An 18,018-nucleotide genomic window follows, 5' to 3' on the forward strand; every position below is an offset into this window, starting at 1 on the left:
CCAGGTCTGAAAACAAGACCAAAAGAAAAACCAAAACTTAGTCCTCAGGATGACTTTAAGACGTGAACATGGTCATTTTTGTTTTGTAACATTAAATTAAAAAAAATATTTTATAAAAAAAAAAAAAAAAAAAAAAATCCCGATCCCCGATTTTTTGAAAATCACGTGATCGGCTCCGATCCCCGATCACGTGATCGGGACATCTCTATTAGCAGTGGTTCAAATGACCATGTATAAAATGAGGTTTCCCCCAATGATAATCCCACAGAGAATTATCACACAACTCTACAGTTCCCCCCCAGCTCTAAAAAGTACTAAGACATTTTTTAGCCCACTCTTTTGGTTTTACAGGACGTTTAAATGTACAGTTTTGGTTCATCTCACCAGAAAAACAACTTTGATAAACTAACTGTACACTACAGTACCTGCCCAGCACTAAAACAGCAGTTGACCCAAGTTATTAAGCACAGTGTATTATTGAGCAGCTGAAGAGCCAGATATTTCCATCAGGACGTGGTGGAGACCAAAAACAGAGCTACAACAGAGATTGAACAATGAATGACACTCTTGCCCTGTGCCTTTTGCATATTTGAAAGGCAACTATTTGTTCACTTAAACAACACTAAAAGGAAAATGTCAAAGTGTTGTTTACGTTATGCCCTAAGTGGGCAGAAAATCATGCTGCTTTAATGCTGCGTTTCATAAAAAAAGCAAAAGAATATCTTCATACATTGGTGGAGGCAATCTCCCTTCAATAATAACAACAGTTAGCAGAAGCACTGCTACAAATACGACTACTTAATCACAGCATCAATTAATCCATGATCCAAGAATGCAATCTGTCCTTAAGGGCTGACTAAGGAAACCTCAATAGGAGCCTTGTAAAGTCAACATAGTGAGCAGCAGGTCAGGTTACTGCCTCTTCATACTAATGACTCACATACATCACGCTGTAGATAATTAACTAATGGCTGACTGTTCCCGGTTTACCCAACCCTGTTGAGTCTTTTTATTGGTTACTGTACAGACAGAGCAGCACTCAGCCGGGTTAACAGTCAGGTCAATAGTCTGAACTCAATAGTGACAACATGTACAGGATTGCAGAGCCTTCCAATAACAGTGCACATGATTACTTCCCTTGGATAAATGGAGCAGATTAGATTGGTACATCTCAAAAAGAGGATGTGTGTACTGATAGATGACCGACGTCACAATGAAGACATTGTTTCTGTGACAATGCTTTTCATTTATCAGCATGCTCAGGGCGCATCCTCATAAACAAACAAAATGTATATCAATTAACCATAGACTGTCTATTGTAAATCATTCTGCCAAACATATGACTTCTAGAGCTACAACATGTTTCTATCCTCTTATGTCCTGGCCTGCCCTACAGCAGCAGGCGTTTTCCGAAAAACACTGACTTTGTTTTTATGTAAAGTGATATTCTGATAAGGAAATTAAACGCAATCGAATAAGGTATAATCAACATTAGCATTGGGTTCAAACAGTGGAAAAGCAAGCAGTGAATTTGCTACAAAAACCGTGGAATAAGCCTGAGATAATACACAGAAACTCCCACAGAAGCTTCCCACGGATCCCTACACTAATAAACAACATACCAACCGTACTGCAGGCCTCTAAATCATTGAATGAAACGTTTAGACTTCTGTATCTTTTATTAACTTAGGGGGGAAGAGAAAGAGCCCTATACAACCTGATGTCACATCTGCGGTGTTTTAGTTAGATCGTTTAAATGTCATTGTACATGTTATTGTGAGTAGTTTACACACTGGCTGATCTCTTTTCTAACGCTGCGAACTGATGAAGCACAGGGGATGAAAACAGGAACCTCAATTTTACAGATAAGTTCCACGAAATTCTCAGCCACAGAGATAAGGGCCGGATAAACATAACAGTAAATTGTGAATGAAAAAAAAAACAATAATATTCCTACAGCCTCAGTAGAGTTTTGTCCTGAGGAGAAACTCTGTAGGGTAACTCTTTGTTGGGCCTTTTCCAATTACAGAAGTGGATACAAAAATTGAAGGGATTTTCCCAAAGTGTGGCATTCCAGCTGCTTCGCAGACCATTTAAAGTGATGCCAAAAAAAAAAATGCAGAAAACTTGGAAATACCTCTTAGTTAAGGCACTGGTTGTGTGGAGCGGAGCTGGTGAAGCTTCCACAGCTGGAGGCAGGTTATTATGTGGGGACAGGGGGGATGTCTGTAGGTATGCTCACTGCAGCCAGGCCCACCACAAAAGGGTCTTTCTTATAGTATGTAGGGGCTGTGGGAACAGGGGAGCTGGATGGTCAACATTTAAAAAGGAACATTTGGTTTATCAACCTATTTTCTATCTTGCCAAGAGAGACACTGGTATCTCTCTCATATCTGTTTAATATAAGAGATACAACTTAAAGCAAGGGGACCTACCTCTTACCAGCAACTCTTATTATGTTTAATACATAGAGTTGTGGTTATACAGGGGGGTTATTGCCAGATTACAAACTTCATGGAGTTAGTATTGGTTTCAGTTTAAAAAAAACAAGGTATAAAATGTTAATTACTGAGCTTTGGAGGCACTAGTTTTTTACATTTGGCCTAGAGCTGCAATGATATAATATATCAGTCAAAATGTTGTTTTTTTTACAAAAAATGCCAAACTTTTGATGGTTTCAGGTTTTCAATTGTGAGAACTTGCTGGTGTTCTTCCTATTATCAGATAGTACGTTGCATTATTTTTGTTTCTGGACTTTTGATTGTGCAAAACAAGACATTTAGTGACGTTTTCTTGTGTGGAAGTATGTATTGACAACCATTTTTTCCTGCTACAGTATCTTAAAACAAATCATCTTGAAAATCCATGCATCAATCAAACATATTCAATCAGGGTGCCCCGCCCGGATGCTTTTCAGACAGCTAACCAACAACATGGACTTCCATTCAAAGGAAACTGGTCAGTCTGGTCAGTCATTGCATTTTGTATTGTGTACTGTATGTAAAGCACTTTGTACATTCGTGTTGAGAAGGTTGCTATATAAATAGAGTTGTACTTGCATTGTAATTTTAATAAAGAAAGTGGTTGTATGGCACATGTATCAATGGTGAAAATTATTGTTATTAATGGAGGTTGCAGCCAAACTGTCTTCGGTTTTCGTCTTTATTTTGGGGTACATTAACTGTAGCTTGGTCTTCTCATTTAAGCCCTAGAAAGAAACTAATTCCAACTGCTTTCCCAAAAAGTTATCCCTTTAAGTGTTTCAGTAGCACATGCAGGGGCAACTTGTGGATTCTGTTTAATCTCTAACCAAGGGAGACTTATTAAAACTGTGACACGTCAAGCACTAATAATGCATCCTCCGGTACCGGGAGCATCTGTTTACCGTTCGTGGCTCCAATCCTCTCTTCTTCTGTTCACTCTCTGGGCAGTAATGAGAGGTATGTGAGGCTAAACAGAGTGTTCTCATTAAAAGAACCAGCCCCCCCTTCGTCCCTGAGGCTAACATACAAAACACAGGTGTTAGGAAGCATCCAGTTTACCAGACCCATTCCCTCTCTAACACAAATCACTGCAATGCATTGCTTTTGCAAAGTGTTCAAACAAGCGATTTAGAGCAATCGCAGAATGAGCAAATATTTAAAGAGTACAAATACACACAGATAGATGTTTGTACACCTGATCCAAAAGCCAAATACTTCAAGTACAGAGTGTAAAAACTAGATTTTTAGGAAATAACATTCATCTGAACAGCTGTTTTTGGAGTTTAGAGAAATACAATGCGTATTTTGGAAGTGTAAGCCCCCTGTCTAAAGACTGGAACAATCAATGGACATTACAGCTGCTGTCTATTCATATTCAACACAAAACAGACACGACCAACAATGACTTCATGATTTTGCTCCGCAGGCAGTGTGTGTGAGTGTGTGAGTGTGTGTGTGTTTTACTGGAACATTTTTTACAGGACTATCAAACTGTTGCTGCATCAGCACCACATAAACCGCTCAGTGGATTGAGTATCGTACATGTGGGACAATATTTCCAGTCCGAAATTAAACACAAAGTGTTAGTTGATAACGACGCTTAACTTGGTCGTGTAGAATTCATGAAATGTTGAATAGAAAAATCGCAAAAGAGCATAAATAAAAGCAATTATTGTTCTGGAGAATAATAAGCATCGTCAGTTCCCGCTCAGCTGGGCAGCTGTATTACATTTACAGCACATTATTTTAGGAGCCAGCGCTGAGACAGAGGGGCTTTGAAAGCCGTGCCAGGAGCTCTTCAAAGAGAGCAGGAGAAACCGTCGGGTTCTGGAGCCTGTGCAGCTTCCGCTTCGGGTTTAGGTGCGAGCTCAGTCTGCTGACAGTGACTGGGGGCGAAAAACAACGCTGACGCTCATAAAGATGGTTTATATGCATTTAAGTTTCCTTTCTAAAAACGATCTCCTCAATGTTGGTGAACAGAGGCGGATAAAATATCTAACAAACCTGTAAAAGTAAGTTTAATTATTCTGATTTTGTTTCTTAGAAAGCATGTTGCGTGTCATTTTGGTACGGAAAGGTCTTAATACTACATTACCCATAAGCCTATGCTACTGCTGCAATAGAAAAAGGCAGACACGGAGTCAAGTATGAAAACACTAGCACATTTCCACTTATTTTTTACAGTAGGAAACAAAACACTACGCTTTAGTCGCTGTATTCACTCGTAAATGGCCCAGAATTTAAAGGAAACTTTTATTTATTTTACTATACTTTAAGCTGCATAAAATGTTAGCCTTAGCTGCTGCAGCTTAATTAATCTATGCTGAAGGTTTTCACGTACCTTTGAATTTTTTTAAAGAAAAAGAAAGGCTTTACTTCTGATGTGTTTTTTAAATATGGTCATTAGTTTCTTTAAAAGAATAATCTGAACATAAAAATCAATCTTCAGATGATCCCACACCACTAACGTCCAGCTCTATCTCCCTGGTTATCTCTCTAATTCTCTTTGATACAAACACAAACACACACCCCTTTCCACCTCCTAAAAAAAAAACACTTAACACAAGCCGTTACAAAAGACCTGGGTCTGTGAAGTAAAACACGAGGTGCTCTTAACTCCCTCAGGCATTACACACTCTGCACTAATGCAATGATTATCCACACTCTCTATCCAATTTCCTCTCGTATGTGTGTGTGTGTGTGTGTGTGTGTGTGTGTGTGTGTGTGTGTGTGTGTGTGTGTGTGTGTGTGTGTGTGTGTGTGTGTGTGTGTGTGTGTGTGTGTGTGTGTGTGTGTGTGTGTGTGTGTGTGTGTGTGTGTGTGTGTGTGTGTGTGTGTGTGTGTGTGTGTGTGTGCTTACATACATGCATATACATTTGTGTGTGTGTTTCTGCCTGTAAACCACAGACCGCACACACAGATGACATCACCTTGCAGTGATTAGTCTGTTAGCTGAATGTTAAACACAACACATGGCTGCATTCAGCGAGGCTGGTTTATAATTCTTATTAGAGATAAAGCGCTTTTAAGGCAAAAAAAAGTAACAGATATGGAATCAAAGAAGAAGAAGAGATTGAAAACATATGACTTTTAACTGACTTTCAACTTATTTTCTTTGTTCAGATGTGGTGAAGTCATGTTTGAGGTCTCTGAAAGGTCTCTCTCTATCTTTATATGATAACAGACAGGTGTATTAAGTGCCCTTTAATGTGGATAGGAGGGTAATTTCTCTGAATTGGATGCGCGCCAAGTTTCTCCCAGACATGATGACAGACATAATGTGCAAAGAGGTTTCACGTGAGTTCAAACACACACACACACACCCCTCCTTTCTCAAAAGTATATGTGCTGCAGCCTCGCTCGATTGTGTTATCATGTCTGTAATTGTCTTTTCGAGGCATCATCTTTCCTGTCTAGCCTCTGAACCTGTGAACCCACAGTGATAAAGATTCCCACTAGTGTCACGGGCCATTGGCCCCCAGGAATCTAGTGGCCCTTCAGTAACGGAGCCTTAACGACTGCTTTACCGTGCCTAACCATCCTGAGAAGATGCCAAGTGTTTACATGATCTGGAAAGTGCATGAGGGCCATTAAACTGCCTGAATTTAGCTGCCGTTTAGGTGTTGAAAGTTTTATGGTCCACACCTTGCATTTTCCGCTCAATTCATCAGAAAACAAAAACATACATCCCTGAGATTTTTCTGCTTCCTTCCTAATCAAAGAAAGGTAAACATATTCTTTTTTGTGATGCTAAATGCAATCAGAAGCGACATTTTAGCGAGGAATAATTAACGAAACAGTGTCCTAGGTTACTATGTCAACAGTTTTCATAGGGACTATTTCTTAGGTGAAAAGTAGTTCCAGTAAAAAAACATTTACAGCGAGGTCTGTGGCTAGATCCCACTAGAGGTAAGTAAGAAGTATAATTTGGGTGAAACTTTAAACACCCTTTAAAGTTTTATAACACATTATTTAACATGTTACTCTTTGTGCCCTTAGTTTAGTGATGTTTTAGCCAAGAATGAAAGCGTTCAACGCATCAATCGATTGCTGTCATTATGGAACTAAAATCACATGACATGAACAATTAACGCTCAACTGTTTTTTTGTCTTTGTAATTATGTAACATTTCTGCTATAAATGACATTATCTGGCTCATTTCGATAAGTCAGATCGGTGCCTTGAGGTTTTCAAAATGAAATCAGGAGAGAAAATGTTGACAATGAACAGCTACAGTACAATGTGTGCTCAGCCAAACCAAAACAGAATACGAAGACATTCACGCAGTTGTCTTAACCAACCGGCACTGTTTGTTGAAGGTGTATCACATGTCTGTCTGTCTGCCTTTTGGAATAGCTTCATTTTGCACCTAAATGACAGTACAGATATTTTAAAATCAATGCACTTTGGAGACGGTTTACCAAATGGGTTCAGTTAAATAGTCAAAAAAGTCAGCTTAGTTGGAAAAGAAGGGAAAATCAGAGGAAAAACAATATTTCAAAACCAAATCCGTGTGGATATGAGCCTCTCAGATGTAAATATTCGACATGACTCGTGGAGGTCGGAGGCAGCTATTAAAAAAGTGGTTCCCCACAGAGTGAATGGTCTCTGGGGCACGGAGGATGTCAAAGGGAAGTCATGGCGCTGGTGTAGGGGGGAGCAGGGGGAGGAGGGGGAGGAGGGGGAGGAGGGGGAGGAAGGGGGCACAAAGGCAGCTCCAGACTCTTGCCCCTGGGAGATGGATCACAGATGTCTGACCAGAGCCGCTGAACTTAATTGTGAAACAAAAGCTTAACCTTCTCTTTCAGTCATTTATTTTCTGCTCTTTGCTCTTTCTTCTCTGAAACTTGTTTTCCTTTATGCTCCGCTCTGTCTCTTCAGACTATCATTACTGCCCTCTGTGAATCCCTTTTCTTGAGCCTGTGTTTACTCTCCCTTCTGCCTCGCAGCGAGGGACGGCGTAATCCCTGCTGTCTTCAGATGTGCAAATACCACTTAACTATCGAAGGCCGGCCCAAATGACAACAGCAAACAAAGAAATGCCTCATTCCCTGCAAGTATGCATCTTTTATGAAGGCTTCGGTTGAGCAAGATGTCAACCCGATCAAGACAGTTGGGGGTAAATATTATAGAAACACCCACTTTTGCTTGCAGAAGCGTCTATTATTGTTTCAAAGATGCTTTCCCTTGGTAAATAACTTTAATTGAAAGGTTATGAGTTCAGTGTAGAAGGGAGAGTTGACTCTGGGCTGAACCTGAAACTGTTGATTTAACCGGAGTCATGTCGGTGCTGATCATACCTGAGATTGGATCAAACAGGATGCATCTGTGGCTGGGAAAACAAGCCGGGTAAATGCCGATTTAATTCAATTACCCCTGTTTGTATCAGCTTGTTATAATGGCTGGAGCTTTGGGGTGTATGATCTGATCGTGTTTTAAAATCATAGGGAAGAATCCAAGTCTTTCTCCCAATTTACCAACAAAACATTGGGGTAAAAAACTCTCACAACAAGGCTAGTTTGTGTGCTGAAGTTTGTGTGGTCCCACAGGTGCTGTAACATTATCCCATCCCAGTTCAGTCACCCTCACCTGCAGAGCCCTCACACTACAAATCAATTCACAGCTGCACAGGCCATTAGGCAGACCTTTGCTCAATGACCAGAGGGGAGATTAGAGGAAAAGCTGACGGAAGTTTCCAGGGTTTTGCACACAAGCACCCCTTAAAACGTTCTGCTAAACCTTTCCCCCCAAAACTGAGACTTTTAAAAACAAAAAAACACAAAAGGGGATATTCTGATATTACCCATGTATAGATGTTGGAGTGTGAATTGATGGTTGCCGTGTAAACATAATAGAGCCTGCTTCTGTGTTTAAAAATCAACATTACCGTTGTGAAATAAAACGCTATTGTTGGAGAAAGGAAACTCTTACAACTATAAAAACAGTTACTAATGGGGGAAACGGTCAACTACTATGAATACAGTTAGTAATGTGAGCAGGATTAGGTCAAACCATGACCTGCTTTATATTTTAGCATGAGTTACCACTATTTAAAAAATCGGCCAAGACAGGATGCAGAGAAAGACAGAGGGAGCGTTGAGCCGTTGGTCCTGCTGCTCTCTGGCTACCAGTGGCAGGGCTGGTAATGACCGGTGACCGTCCAGTCCAAAACACAATATTGTTTCCATGGTGCTGGTGAAACCCTCCTCATGGAAACCATATTACTCTGTGCTCAGAAGTTACAGTAAAAGCAAGTGAAAGTGGAAGCTTGACCAGTATGACAAGGGGATTTTTGGAGCTAGGCTTAAGTTAAAAGGTCAATCAATATCTCCCTTAAATGACTAGAGTTGTTTAGTTGATTGATTTTAGACTAGCAGACAATAAAAAGGACAGCGATAGAGACACATATGTCTGTTGTTTCGAAAGAGTGGAGTGATCTTAAACGCATGATGAAACTTAGACAGAAAGAGTTCATTTATCTAACAAAAATGACAATTAAATGTGAGGATTTACTTTATTTTATCAGTTTATATCATTTGTACCATTGAACCCGTACTAATTCCACCTAATGTAGACTTTTTATTGAAGCAAAAGTTCAATATATTATCGGATTTCCTTTCTTGCTAGGAGGTAAGCTACCGCTACTGTATATGACAAGATTGACAACACTCATTTAGGTTTGCACTAAGCTAGACCTAGCACGCAGATACGTAGCTTAACTTAGAAAAAATAGAAGCAGGAGGCTAGTGGTTTTTGATAACGTTGTGTAATACTTACATTGTTTACAGATTAAACAAACAAGATGCAGGGTGTTAATAAGTGAGCTTTAGAGGTGTTAGTCCTCTATTTGATTTACCTTTGGAAAGAGCCCTGATTAGCTTTTAAGCTCGGCTAACATCCTGCTAGCTCTAGTTTCACAATTAGCATACGAGAGTGGTATTGCCCTTGTTTATGGAAAGTGAATATATTTCCCTAAATGTGAAACTATTTGTTTAAAGATGAAACTTTGTCAATGAAAAATAATAAGCTACAACCCCCGTTTACAAATAAATTGATGAATAGACTAAATCTCTTTGTGCTGATTGTCTTTTTCTAAAACAAACTGTGAACCAACTACAGCTTGATAGCAAATTATGACATTCAGCTGTTACACAAACACAATGTGCAATCTTGTGTATTCTGCTCCATACAGCTTAAAGCCTTTTCCATGACCTAAGCCAAACTGAGCATATGATACCGCCTTATCGCACATTACACACAGACTGCCTATTGTGGAGGGTCATAACCCTTAATGATTAGCATACAGCTGTGAGCCTGAGCTCCCCGAGTGACTACGGTTCCAGCTAATCAATATTCAAACATGTCTGATACAAGACTAGCTGGTTAAAAGAAAAATACAGGATGCTTGGCAGGAAGGAAAACACAGGAGATGCAACGCTGAATAAGAGCCACAAACTGAATTGAACACAAGAAGCAGAGTTTAATGAGCCTGCAGTTGCTCAGGGACTAGATATAGTGCCGGGGGCCATGCAGCTGCAAAACGCACCGTCCGTCTACCGTGCTTTCCCCTGAGACTGACCCCCCGCTCGCCACAAAGGAACTAAACCCACTGCAGATTCTTTCTCCTCATTTCACCCGACAGGGGGGTCCAGCTCCCCCCTCTCTGACCTCCACAAGTCATTCTTTGGATGTCTCTTTCTATTGGAGAGGCTATGTTCCACACAGACATACCCTCAATAGACAGAGGGGACAAGTGTAGGATGAGGGCTTTGTTATTATGGAGGGCCACACCCTGCTGGTTTCCCAGTAAACGGCAGGCTGTAGAGCCGCTGGAGGTAGATGTACCCCCAGGAGAGGCTCATCTCTGGGTGCCACAGGGGGGCCAAGAGGACGGAGAGAGAGTCGGAGAAAATGGAGGGCGAGGAGTAAGCAGAGGAGGGAAGGGTGATTAGCTCAAGCGCTGCTTAATCTAATCAGTGTGCATGACTGCCCCACATGGGGGGGGGGGGGGGGGGGGGGAGACACACATAAAGAGAACACGAAGGTTTCGTATCATTCTGTGGAGGGTTAGGAGAGTTAAATCAGTGGTTTAAAGGGCACCTATCATGCTATTTTTAGGCAGTAGCATAGGTCTCAGATATATACAAATATATAAAAAACATGTCTATGAAGTGTTTTGCTCAAAATACCAAACAGATCACCCATTCTAGCCATGCCTCATATCCCTCTATTTCACTTCCTGTTTCAAAAGTGCTGATTTGGGGTATAAAGCTTTTATATAAAAAAAAGGAGGGGGCTGAGCTCTTGCGGGAGATTCTACCGGCACATTACGTGGCGATGAAACGCCATATCATGGATTATCAAGGATTATTTCTGAAACAGTTTGGAGCTCAAAGGCTTTCTCTCTTGCCGGTTATACCACAAGGTGAGTTCCTTTTTATGTCCTGCTTCTTCACACACATGCTCTGTGCAGTACAGGTTAGCTCTGAGTGTTAGAGATGCTAATGCAAACATGCACCGACCATATTACGTCCAAAACAGTCGGGCGTTGTTTCTGATAGCAACGTTTCTGATAGGGCCGTGGGTGTAAAGCCAGCCTACATTTCCGATATTACGTCATATCGGACACAAATCTGAATCAGCTCCGTTGTAGCCCCGTTTTTAGAGATTTGAGTACGGAGGAAAAGAGAGAGGGTTTTATTTTCTGACGCTGCGTGATTTCCCCGACACACCGGGGACACATCTTTATGTATAAAAGACATCAAAAAGACATCAAAAAGTGCCTTTTGCCTGATAGGTCGGACCCCTTTCAGAACAAAAGGCCACATGAGAAAACTCATCATGTAAACGCTGCTGGACACTGTTACATTTCACATGGATGTGATACAGTTTGAGCTTCAGTTTTGCTCTCTGACAAGTTGTAAAACCACAGTAACTCACTGACATGAAACTCAGAGGTTGATGGAGGGTAGGGATGAGCATTTAATTTGGAAAGCTACCAAAACTAACATTACGACTCACTAACAGACCCAATTTCAGTGACTTAATTCATTAATTAATGTACTAGAAGGTATAAACAAAGGACACAACCAGTAAGAGCTCTCTGTCTGCGATCACTTCATATTCTTAATCGAAACTGGAACTACTGTTTGAAAGACGGGAACAAATGATATACTATCTTTTTCAATGAGCACATTCTTCAGCTTGAAAGTCCTGTTGCCAGCTAACTAGGCTTTTTTTTTTTATTTCTTTGCTTATGGCACGGATGAAGAATTTGTTCATTCATCATATCTACTGTGCATTTTTGTTTTCGGCTGGATTCATAGGTTGAGTTCAAATTAAATCAAGAAAAATAACATTAGATTGAAATGTGTTCAAACTTGAGTTTTTTATGTGACAGCCCTCAGACGGATAACAGAGGAACATGTCCGGGAACAAAGCCTCTCGGACGCTTTTCAGACTGTGACACAGACTTTTCCAGTACCGGTAAAACAGACCATCTCTGGAGCAGCTCTATTAAAAACATTAATAACTTAGACACACAGCTCCTTTTAGAAGTTTGCAATGGAAAACCTTATAACGTAATGTGACCCAGTTAAGATTTGTCTGATTTGTTAGGACTACTTCCTTACATTACGTCAATTTTAGAGCCAAATAAACAATCTTTAGTACAGAAACACACTATCAAATAAAAACTGTGTGTGTTGGTTTCCTGGATGCTCCTGTTGAAGGTTTTATTAACCGCACTTGCTGAGAAACAAACGAATACTGTCGGGTTTAAATAATGAATAAAAAAAAGCACAGATTGTCAAAAACAGATGTTGCCGGGGTAGCGATTATCCTAACTCCATGTAAGAGTCCAACAGTAGTCTGAGGAAATACGATGCATATAAACCAGCCTTGTTATCAGGGCCATCTAAACTGGAGGATATCCACAGCAGGGCTTTAGTGTAACAAACTGTATTCCAGATGTTAGTCCCAGCCGGCCGGAGTCATCTGGTTTAACCTCTGACACAAGAGCAGCCGTTCAATTAGTGGATTTCACACTCTGGTCATGGTGACACCACAGCACTGGCTATGGTTTCAAGCACACACTGATAGTGCCCAGGTCTGATTTCCATCAGGCATGGAGAAGATGTAGATCAAATCCTCCAATGATACAGTCCTCATACCAGGAGACATATGCTGACCCAATCCCATAAACTGCAGCCAGCATCCTGGATTAATAACAAAAACACTGTCATAAAAGCTCAAGAAAAAGCACAAAAGGCAGATGATGTGGTCTCAATGAATGGCGGAGTAGTTATTTTTTCCCCAAACTGCACCGAAAACGAGGCTGGTAATATTTTATTTCCATGCTTTGGAAGTTTATCATTTAGTTAAGGAAAAGAGAGTAAAAAAAAGACATAAAATAACTTTCCCTAAGCATCTGCGCTGTCATGCTGCCAAGAGAGAGGAACAAACTTTTTTTTTGCTTTTCTTGTGGCCAAAACTAAGGGTCGTAATGAAAGAAGGCCAGCCTTTTTTAATGGACCAAACACAGAGCCCTGAGGGACCACGTGCACTGGCACATACACTCAAACCACTGGCAAACCCTGACAGTGAACTCCAACAAACCACCATCTGTAATGCTAGTCACTCATTTAGTGATGACCTAAGCATCATTAAACATCTGAAGCTTTGAAAAAAAAAGAAATGTCTCAAACTAATTACGGAATATAGAATCATGAGCGAGACCGCTGCTGGTACTAAAGTGACAACACTACATTGAACAACAACAATTAGCATGATAAGAAAACAATAACAACTAAAGTACCATCTATTGTGTTGAACTAGTTGCAGAGAAAGCAAATTCCAGTTGGAAAAAGACAGTCCAGGCTCTGATGTTTCCTACCACATGAATCAGTGACTGGGGGGTTTGGATCAAAAACACAACATCCCTCATGAACACTTTGCCTTTTAAAACATTGTAAGCATCACACGTGGAAAAGCTTCTTATTGAGAGAAATCAAAGTACTGCAGGGCTCTTCCTATGAAGATAACATTGTTCCTAAATGTGGTTAAATGATGGTCCAAAGAGTTCATATACAAAAAGGAAAAGCCCCCAGGTGCCTTTTCTCTTCCGCACACAAACACAGGTCTACAGGTGAGACAAGAATCTGTGTTTCACTTTGTCAAGACCAGTGACTGACTTTCTCTTGAAGTAAGAACAGCAGAGCAACCTTAGACCTTCAATATATCCGCTGTCACACGGTGCAAGGATCAGGTGTTTTGAGGTTAATGACGCTTTTGATAGGCCCCCCGTGGAAAACACCCCAAACTTGGTTGTATGTAGAGCTGGGAGAATGTTATGCTTAATAGGTAATAAGACAAAATACAAAACAATAACTACTTCTCAGCTTATTTTTTTAGCCTTATTTGATAGTAAAGTTCACATATGGTTTTAAACTGTTGGTCAAACAAAACAAGAATTTTTTTGAAACAGTAATATGAGCTTTGGAGAAATCTTTTAAGGACCTTAATCAACATTTATAGACTCAGCAGGAGTTTTTTTGTGCATACATGCGTCCCTCCATCTTTTTCTAGCAATGATGCACATGGTCTGACTAAATGGATTAATTAAAAGCAAATAAATAGTTGTTTAAAGTTATACTTTGTATACAACTGTTGCAATTAATGACTATTCCCATCAGAGCTGATTAGTTTGTTAATTTACTGGCAACTATGTTGATATTTGACTTTTTAAAGAAAGGAATACAATTGCCCTATTTGAAATTAAGAGTTGTGAAGATTTGCTGTCAACATCATGATCAATTGAATATGTGTGTCAACTCTTGATGACAACAGTCCAACTTCAAACCCCATTTCCGTTCTTATATTGATAATTTGAGACAACATATTGATTAAAACCGTAATAATGGACGATTTCAATGCGTTACTCTCACTGATAACTGTCACACTTGGATCCCATAATAGGGGGCATATGTGCTGCTGCATTGCCTGGAAAAGCATCAGTCTGCTCGGCTTTCCTGCCACGAGTTTCCCCTTCACATTAGCTCTTGGAGAAAATAACACCAATAAGATATGTGGAAACACTAAGTTAAAAAGTCACAAAGCGTGTATCTGATATTCTGTAACGTAGGCTTGTTTCACAGGCAACAAATGTCTCTGTTGTTCTAGAAAAGTCGTGTTAAAAAAGAGTTTCACTACTTACGTGTAACTGCTGCCGATGCGTTTTTTAAGCGACGCCTCTGAAATCCAGATGAATCTTTTTGTGTCCTCTTCTTTGTGTAGTTTCAGTTGTCGTGGTTGGTCCTGTTTTGTTTTCTTATCTCAGTGTGTCTTCTTCATCCTCCACGTTTTTCCTCCGGGAACCACAGAAGAATGAATGGTTCCGTCCCTCTCTTCTGCACCCGGACAGACTACCGCTGATGGGAGTGACTGCAGCCGTTAGCTACCTCCCACAGCCTCCAATCGCCTCTGCTCGCTCTGCACTCAGGAGCATGCATTATTTATCTAATGCCACTATATACAATTACAATCTATGTGTATAGCCACTGCTGTGTTGCTGCAGGCGATGAAATATATTTCGTTTTTCATTTTCAGAAAATGAGCTGCATAAAACCAAGATTTCTGCAATAAAAGCTATTGCCCAATGCAAACATCATGACAAGAGTTGGGAAATAACTACACTGTAAGAACATTTACTCAAGTACTGTACTTCAGAACAACTTTTACTTACAGTTTTGGATTAATGATGTGAAATATAATCAACACTTAAATAAGACATTAGTTACACCTGGAGTAAATTCACAAGCCCTGCAGTATACAGTCATTAAAACTAGCTGCACCTTTACCATCTTTGATAACACTTTAATGCATCAATAATTATTATCAAAACATAGCATATATATTATTCTGAAATGGACCAATCTGCATAATGAGTATTATTTACTTTTGGTGCTTTAAGTATATTTTAATGCCAATACTTTTGTACTTTTACTTGAGTAACCTAGTGATTGCAGGACTTTTAATTTTAACAAAGTACACTCTGGTTCTTCTACTTTTACTCAAGTACAAGACCTAGTACTTCTCCCATAATGGATAATGACTAACCAGTGATAGAAAAGTAACTTAGTATTCAGTACATGAGTAGCCTAGCCTCATTTAATGCTACTTAACTCTCTTTCCACTCCATTTCTTTTGAAAGCATTAAATACTGGTTACGTTTGATATTCATTTCAGTCAAACATTAATACATCATTAACTAAAATCCATAACATTAGTTTACATGATATCGAAATGGGTCAATCTGCGTAATGCGTATTGAGTACTTTTACTTAGTTACTTAAAGCTTGTTTAGATGCTTTTACTTTGTATCTAAACTGTCTATAAGCAGCTGGAAACAGCATCCTTAATTGCTGTTTCATTAGAGGCAGAGCCAGGTGCATTAGATTTACAATAAATGACATGCAAATTAATTCATGTTTGAATTGAAGAGGATTTGACTAAGATGACATCTCTGCCATAGGACCAACAATATGCATATCAGCCATATGGTTGAAGAGCTAGACCTGATTCATTATGTGTATGTTATTTTAGCCATTTCTTCCTATAGCGTATAAAGGGCTTTCTTTTCATGGTCAGAATATGCAATCAACTGAATAGTCCTTTTAATAATTCGTGGATTGAAGACTTTCCATCAGTTATTGCCAATATTGAGGCATCTACAGACTTTTGGTTATCTTTAGCTTATATAAAAGTGTTCCACTTCAGTCAAATGAATAGTTAGGCATGGATCCTCACCGTGTTACCTTGATGCTTATTGGACTGCAAACAGTTCGACAAGGATTTTGATGGGATCAAATTGGACATGGATGATCGTGATGATATTGTTAACTTTTTATGGAAACCAAACGATAATAACAATAACTACAACATTAATCTGAATAGTTTGTTCTCCAACCAATCTACTTCCTCTTCATGTATAGTTAGCATTGAACATATTCTGCACCTACTAAAGCAGTTGTTGCTTAAGGATCTCTCACCCTTAAATCAAGCTATTTACATAGCATTTACATTTGGGTGTAGTCGGTATCATGTCACATTCTCTCTAAATCTGAGTCTTAACCTTAACTGGGAGGCTAACAGCTGAGCTAAAGTCTCCCAGCTCACACCAGGCAATGCCTCACATTCTGAGAGCTAAACATCTATTCAGGTCCAACATGTCTGATATGCTGCACAGCAGAGAGCAGACTTGGCATTCTTTCCAGACATGTGTCTTTGCTTGCACCATCTCCCATTCCCACTCTCCAATCTTTTATTCTTAACAAATTAAGTGTGATTCTGTGCAGGAATAGTGCAAAACAACAACTTGTGTATATTGATGCATGCTTTGCACGACACTGGACGAGTGTAAATGGACTATTTTGAGAATGTTGAGACTGAGAAGGGAACAACTGGAGCCAGGACCTCTGTGCCCTCTTTGTTGTGCTCCGCGGTCAATCAAATCCAATTTGAATGCAGTGAGAACACAAGGGAAGTCTCATGACTCTGTGCGGGAGCCAAACAGCTCTGCAGTTATTGTCAATAATACCAGCCTTGATGTTATCAATCAGTTGGTTCCTGGGATCATTGTTAACCCCTCACTGACCTTCAGTTCGACAATCATAATGAACTCACAAAAGAGTGCAATGGAAACACCAATATAATATATAATTTAAAACAAATAATACATTATTGAATCCGTCCAATAAATGCAGTTTGAGCTACAGTGTTAGCTTCCCAATGTGGATCTTTAAATTCTCACTTGTTCAACTGATTGGTAGCCATTTGAAAGATTGTTCAATATACAACCCACCAATTACAGTATAATGATTTACTACATATGAGGGATCAATAATGAACCTATTCTGGGTACCTAACTGGAAAAATATGTATTCAGAAGGCAAGAAAAGGAGAAGTTAGGGAATAAAGGGGTTAAATAAAAATACGTTGAAAAAGTTAATATTTTTTATGAATGAAAATGTAGTTACTTTGTACTTACAGGGTACAGTATGGTTGTTGCTGGGGGACACGGCACTTTTACTGGGCAATACAATATTATATCATATCATTTATCTTAAAACCATGATTCACTGACATACTTATGTCAAAGGACATTGTAGAAAAAAGACTGCTGTTTATGCCTTTAATTATTTTTTATTCAAAATGATATTATTATACAATTCTAGAGAACAGTTGAAGAACCTAGACCAGTTGACTGAGACGTGTGGCAAGCTATTCCTCCTGCAGACAGAAATATCTTAATTGTTTGGATTGCCATGAAAAGTGGTACAGATGTGTCCATGGGACCGAGAGGATCAATCATACAGACTTTGGTTATCCTCACACTTTTCCTCTAGCTCTACCATGACACTGACACTAGTGTTATATCAGATGGATTGCCATATCAGGATGGATTACCATCACTTGGTGACTTTTCATCAATGGTCAAACTTTGAATTTGTCCAATACTTTGGTTTGTTGTTTAATG

General features: G+C 39.6%; 1 protein-coding gene across 1 annotated transcript in view; it reads right to left on the minus strand.

The window, feature by feature from the left end:
• lhfpl2a (LHFPL tetraspan subfamily member 2a) overlaps window positions 1-14,913 on the minus strand; it is a 40,237-nt gene extending 25,324 nt beyond the window's left edge. Inside the window, exon 1 of the mRNA XM_034096173.2 lies at window positions 14,698-14,913. The gene's annotated coding sequence lies outside the window, so the exon portion shown is untranslated. The remainder of the gene's footprint in view (window positions 1-14,697) is intronic.
• Between the last annotated feature and the right edge of the window lie 3,105 nt (window positions 14,914-18,018).

The sequence above is a fragment of the Pseudochaenichthys georgianus genome, chromosome 12 (genome assembly GCF_902827115.2).
Source record: "Pseudochaenichthys georgianus chromosome 12, fPseGeo1.2, whole genome shotgun sequence".
NCBI classification, from domain to species: domain Eukaryota; kingdom Metazoa; phylum Chordata; class Actinopteri; order Perciformes; family Channichthyidae; genus Pseudochaenichthys; species Pseudochaenichthys georgianus.